At 51.8% G+C, this 6,307-nt stretch overlaps 1 long non-coding RNA gene across 1 annotated transcript; it reads left to right on the top strand.

Annotated features, from left to right (window-relative positions):
- Positions 1 to 5,896: 5,896 nt before the first annotated feature.
- Positions 5,897 to 6,307, top strand: LOC108803296. The gene is made up of 3 exons (XR_001942276.1): positions 5,897 to 5,925; positions 6,053 to 6,187; positions 6,272 to 6,307. It is a non-coding gene; the product is annotated as an uncharacterized LOC108803296 (long non-coding RNA).

Genomic DNA, 6,307 nt, shown 5'->3' with positions numbered 1-6,307 from the left:
GGGGGGGGGGGGTGCCCAGGACCGGACCTCACTGGGCCCTCCCACAGCCTTTAGGCCCCGGTGCAGCTGCACCGGCAGCATTTTCACCCCTGTTGCTCTGCCTCTAGTGCCCGATCCATAATTCCCCGCAGAGTGTGCTCCAGCAGGAACCCCAGAGGGATGGTGTCACTGATGCATGCGTTGTCCCGGCTCACCATCCTCGTCGCCTCCTCAAATGGTGACAGTGCAGTGCGTGCATCCTTTATCAGCAGCCACTGACGGGGGGGAAGCCAAGGTCCCCTGAGCCTGTCCTTGTGCCATACTCACACAGGAACTCGTTGATGGCCCTCTGCTGCTTGTGCAGACGCTGCAGCATTGTCAAAGTCGACTTCCACCTGGTGGACATGTCACAGATCAGACGGGTTGTGGGCAGGTGGAGTTTCCGCCAGATGAACACTGCCCAGTGTGCCGTAAGGGAAATGTAACGTCCCTGACCATGCTTGCTGGACCACGTGTCTGCGGTAACGTGGACCTCGCTGCTGACTGCCTTGTCCAACGAAGCTGAAACATTGCCTTCCATATGACGGTACAGAGCCGGAATGGCCTTCCGTGGAAAGAATTGGCGTTTGGGAACCTGCCACTGTGGTACAGCACGTTCTGCAAACTCGCGGGAGGGGGCGGAGTCCACCAGCTGGAAAGGCAGCAGCTGCAATTTGGCCAAGCTGGCATTTAGACGCTGAGCGTGTGGATGGGTGGGACAGGATTTTTTTTTCCGCTGGGGCAGCAAAATTTGACTGCTAACATCTGCAGCTGGTGGGCTGCTGGCAGATTTGGCGGAAGAACCTGGGACACCCATTCCTATACCGTCATCCCTGTCAGTGGAGGTTGTGGACATGGCACGACGTATAGTGGGGGTAGAGATGACAGATGAGGAGCGAGGAGAAGTGTTGTCCATTCTATGGTGCTGTTGCCAATGGGCTGCGTGTCAGGTGGTCAGATGTCTCTTGAAGCACGTGGTACCCAAGCGGTTGATCTTGATCCTCGGGACACAGGTTGCAAAAAGCAATGCTACGGTCTGCTGCACATGGGGTGAAAAACTCCCGGAAAGCTGAGTTCCTGGACGTGTGCTGCGAGACAACAGCGCCCTGCACCAGTGCAGCTCTGCCTTCTGATGCGATGGGCTGGCTGATCATACGGCTGCCCCTGGAGGACGTCCTCCCTCGTTGGGGTTGTGCCTCCTCCTCACTTTCCTCCTCTCTTCGATCAGGCACCCAAGTGGAGTCAGTGACCTCATCATCATCTCCTCCTATGTACTCGCCACTGGAGACAACCTGGCAGTATGCTGCAGCTGGGGGAACAGGAGTGCCGGTTCGTTGTCCATCATTGGCACCCCCTCCTCTAGGCTGATGTTACTCCCTTCCTCAACCTCAGAGCCAACATCAGAGCATTGGAATTGCTGCGCATCCTCCAGCAGCATGTCACTGACGGTGTGGTGAAACAATTCAGCTGACTCCTCCGTGCGTGATGGCGAGGCTACGGCAGGAGTCGCTGTGGACAAGGAGGCAGAATAAGACGCTTTGGCAGCTGCAGTGGACTGAGGACCAGTATGAGGCTGGGTGACCAGTATGAGGCTCGGTGGACTGAGGACCAGTATGAGGCTCGGTGGACTGAGGACCAGTATGAGGCTGGGTGACCAGTTTGAGGCTTGGTGGACTGAGGACCAGTATGAGGCTCGGTGGACTGAGGACCAGTGTGAGGCTTGGTGGACTGAGGACCAGTATGAGGCTAGGTGACCAGTATGAGGCTCGGTGGACCGAGGACCAGTATGAGGCTTGGTGGACTGAGGACCAGTATGAGGCTGGGTGACCAGTATGAGGCTCGGTGGACTGAGGACCAGTATGAGGCTGGGTGACCAGTATGAGGCTCGGTGGACTGAGGACCAGTATTAGGCTGGGTGACCAGTATGAGGCTCGGTGGACTAAGGACCAGTATGAGGCTCGGTGGACTGAGGACCAGTATTAGGCTGGGTGACCAGTATGAGGCTCGGTGGACTAAGGACCAGTATTAGGCTGGGTGACCAGTATGAGGCTCGGTGGACTGAGGACCAGTGTGAGGCTCGGTGGACTGAGGACCAGTGTGAGGCTGGGTGACCAGGATGAGGAGGATGAGGATGGCTTAGTTATTTATTACAGGTATTTATATAGCGCCGATAATTTACGCAGCACTTTACATAGTTGCACATTCACATCAATCCCTACCCTCATGGAGCTTACAATCTAAGGTCCCATGCATACATATGAGGGCCGATTTAGACAGGAGCCAATTTACCTTCACGCGTGTCTTTTCAGTGTGGGAGGAAACCCACGCAAGCACAGGGAGAACATGAAATACTGCTTGCAGGTAGTGACCTGGCCAGGCAGAGACAGAAGCGTTAACCAATACGCCACCGTGCTGCCCGGTTATCCAATCCACCAACTCCTCTGTATGTTGCGGCCAGCACCAGATAGAAAGGACAATCGTGCCCTGCCTGCAGAGGATGCACCACGACCACGACTTTTGCCTGTGGACACGGAGGCTGCTTGCACTCTTATTGCTGCACGGGAGCGTCTTCCTCTTTTTTGGCCTTTCTGACATGTCAGTAATAATCGAGTGTTATAATAGTACACTAATACAACTCTGATAGAACTCTGATAGAACTCTGATAGAACGCTGATAGAACGCTGATAGAACGCTGATAGAACGCTGATAGAACGCTGATAGAACGCTGATAGAACGCTGATAGAACGCTGATAGAGACTCTCTCTTTTTTTAACTCCAGCGGCACACTACGCAGGGCTGTGGTGTAAGCGGGCTTATATAGTGTGCTGCTGGGATTTAGCTATGAGCCATGATTGGGCAAAGTCATCATTACTTTGCCCAATCATGGCTCTTACAGAATACTGAGCCCTGATTGGGCAAAGTTTTGCACCTGACCTTGACCCTTGCACCTGACCCCGGAAGCCTTTAGCCAATTATGGCTTCACGAGGCGCATCGAAAAGACCACCAAACGCCCTTATAGTTATTATGTTCGGTGAACACACAAGCTAGCGATGTACATGCAGCCCATCTCTGATTGTCACACCATTGCTGGTGTCAGTGGGAGCAGTCTGTCCCCAGCCCAGGATTGGTGGCGGTGCTTCTACTTACCTGATCACACTCTCCTGCGTCGCGGTCTCTCTGCTGATGTCGGCGTTTCACTGTCACGAAGGAGATCCCTCCACCCAACAGTCTGGTATCATTGCAGAGTCTGGTCCCGGAGAATGTTCCAGCAATCAGCAACTCGCTGCCCCTCTGCACAGCGCCCTGGAACCTGTGGCGTGAGGACACCCTGGGGCAGGATCTAAAAATCCCGGGACTGTCCTCCAACATCCGGGACCCTCGGCAACAATGACAAGGACGTGTTCTCACTACGAGACGTTTCTCGGGGCTGCAGTTCCTCTGAGCTCCACAGGGTGGTGATCTCACCTATATGAGACAGGAAGACTCTATGGTAGACTGGGAAGTGATGTCAAGTAAAGACAGGAAGTAGTGAGAAGACATTGCTAGAACTGGAAGCAGCAGAGGTAATAAGATATTCTTTGATATTTACACCCAGCAACCTATCCCCCCCACCCCGTCATGTCCATCCTCGTCCTCCATAGTCACTGTGATGTCCTCTATCTCCAGCAGAGATATAACACACGCATATATAGTGTAGAAACATTTATATAGACCCTCATAGAGTCAGAACTTCTACCCAATTATGGGTCCGGAACATGTTCTTTGTTTTGGTTCAGAGACGAGAACTTCCACTACATCAGAGGGAAGATGGAGGTCAGTTCTCTTCTACCTCCAGCAGAGAAGAGGCCGGACATTAGGTGAACGTGAGAAGACCTCCAATCTGTCCCTCTTCTCTCCTGAGTTGTCCCACTTTTTATTCTGATGTACAGAGCTCTATAAACAATGTTCTATGTACCAGAATTTTTATTATAAATACATTAAAGTGACATTAAAAGCAAAAGAAATTTCCCTCACCCCAACTTTAAGTAAAGCACTTACCTTAAATGATGTCTCTTAATCCGTTTATCTTGCTAGCAGTAGATATATGCAAAAAAAAGCTGAGGGTTTAATAACCCTTTAAGTTCCAGGCTTGGTGGAAGCCTCACAGTCTCAAAGTATTGAGGAGGTGTGGAGGTCTGTATTGAGGGAGAAGGTCTGTATTAGGGGAGGAGGTCTATAGAGGGGAGAAGGTCTGTATTAGGGGAGGAGGTCTATAGAGGGGAGAAGGTCTGTATTGAGGGAGGAGGTCTATAGAGGGGAGAAGGTCTGTATTGAGGGAGGAGGTCTGTAGAGGGGAGAAGGTCTGTATTGAGGGAGGAGGTCTGTATGAGGAGGTCTATATAGGGGAGAAGGTCTGTATTGAGGGAGGAGGTCTATAGAGGGGAGAAGGTCTGTATTGAGGGAGGAGGTCTATAGAGGGGAGGAGGTCTGTATTGCGGAGGAGGTCTGTATTGCGGAGAAGGTCTGTATTGAGGGAGGAGGTCTATAGAGGGGAGAAGGTCTGTATTGAGGGAGGAGGACTGTAGAGGGGAGGAGGTCTATAGAGGGGAGGAGGTCTGTATTAGGGGAGAAGGTCTGTATTAGGGGAGGAGGTCTATAGAGGGGAGAAGGTCTGTATTAGGGGAGGAGGTCTATAGAGGGGAGAAGGTCTGTATTGGGGGAGGAGGTCTATAGAGGGGAGAAGGTCTGTATTGAGGGAGGAGGTCTATAGAGGGGAGAAGGTCTGTATTGAGGGAGGAGGTCTGTAGAGGGGAGAAGGTCTGTATTGAGGGAGGAGGTCTATAGAGAGGAGAAGGTCTATAGAGGGGAGAAGGTCTGTATTGGGGGAGGAGGTATATAGAGGGGAGAAGGTCTGTATTGAGGGAGGAGGTCTGTAGAGGGGAGAAGGTCTGTATTGAGGGAGGAGGTCTATAGAGAGGAGCTCTATAGAGGGGAGAAGGTCTGTATTGAGGGAGGAGGTCTATATAGGGGAGAAGGTCTGTATTGAGGGAGGAGGTCTATAGAGGGGAGAAGGTCTGTATTAGGGGAGGAGGTCTATAGAGTGGAGAAGGTCTGTATTGGGGGAGGAGGTCTATAGAGGGGAGGAGGTCTGTATTGAGGGAGGAGGTCTGTATTGAGGGAGGAGGTCTGTATTGGGGGAGAAGGTCTGTATTGGGGGAGAAGGTCTGTATTGAGGGAGGAGGTCTATAGAGGGGAGAAGGTCTGTATTGAGGGAGGAGGTCTATAGAGGGGAGAAGGTCTGTATTGGGGGAGAAGGTCTGTATTGAGGGAGGAGGTCTATAGAGGGGAGAAGGTCTGTATTGATGGAGGAGGTCTGTGGAGGAGAGAAATCTGTATTGGGGGAGGAGGTCTGTATTCAGGAGAAGGTCTGTATTGGGGGAGGAGGTCTGTATGGGGGAGGAGATCTATATTGGGGGATGAGGTCTATAGAGGGGAGAAGGTCTGTTTTGGTGAGGAGGTCTGTATTGGGGAGGAGGTCTATAGAGGGGAGGAGGTCTATAGAGGGGAGGAGGTCTGTAGAGGGGAGAAGTTTATATTGCGGGAGGAGGTCTATAGGGGGGTACTCCATGTGTTACCAACTCATGACCCCTGTACGCTATGCGTTACCTGATCAGGCAAGTTGGATGAAATATAACAGGTTTGTAGTGGGCAAGAAACCCAACAAACACTGAGTGACCCCCATCTACATGGGGAAATTCCCACTGGGGGCAGCCCACCTATTACCCCCTTATATCCCCATCCTAATATTATACAACCAGTACAGTCCAGATAATTCTCCACCATCCGTCCACTGGTGAGGAGGATTCTGGGAGGTCACATGACATCACTCTTATCTCCATTAATAAAACACAGACCTGACCGGAGAGGTGAGGAGGATTCTGGGAGGTCACATGACATCACTCTTATCTCCATTAATAAAACACAGACCTGACCGGAGAGGTGAGGAGGATTCTGGGATTCTAATATGATATTCCTATTGGTTTCTCCATCCAGAGTTTTCCTCTTCTGAAGTCAGGTGACCATCTGACCATCACAGTGCCTCCATGTGACTCCCTAAAACCCGAGAGACAAAACATGGAGAAGATTCTAGAGGTCATCAAGAAGATGATGGAGCTGCTGACAGGAGAGGTGAGCGGTGCCGGGAATTCTGGGACATGATCCAGGAACAGACTAGGGGTGGGTCTGGATGGTGACTATCATTGTGTGTGTCAGGTTCCTATAAGGTGTCAGGAGGTCTCTGTCTATGTC

Source organism: Nanorana parkeri, unplaced genomic scaffold (genome assembly GCF_000935625.1).
Source record: "Nanorana parkeri isolate BGI_ZX_2015 unplaced genomic scaffold, ASM93562v1 scaffold3576, whole genome shotgun sequence".
In the NCBI taxonomy this organism is placed as follows: Eukaryota; Metazoa; Chordata; class Amphibia; order Anura; family Dicroglossidae; genus Nanorana; species Nanorana parkeri.
This window is presented reverse-complemented; position numbering and strand designations above follow the sequence as displayed.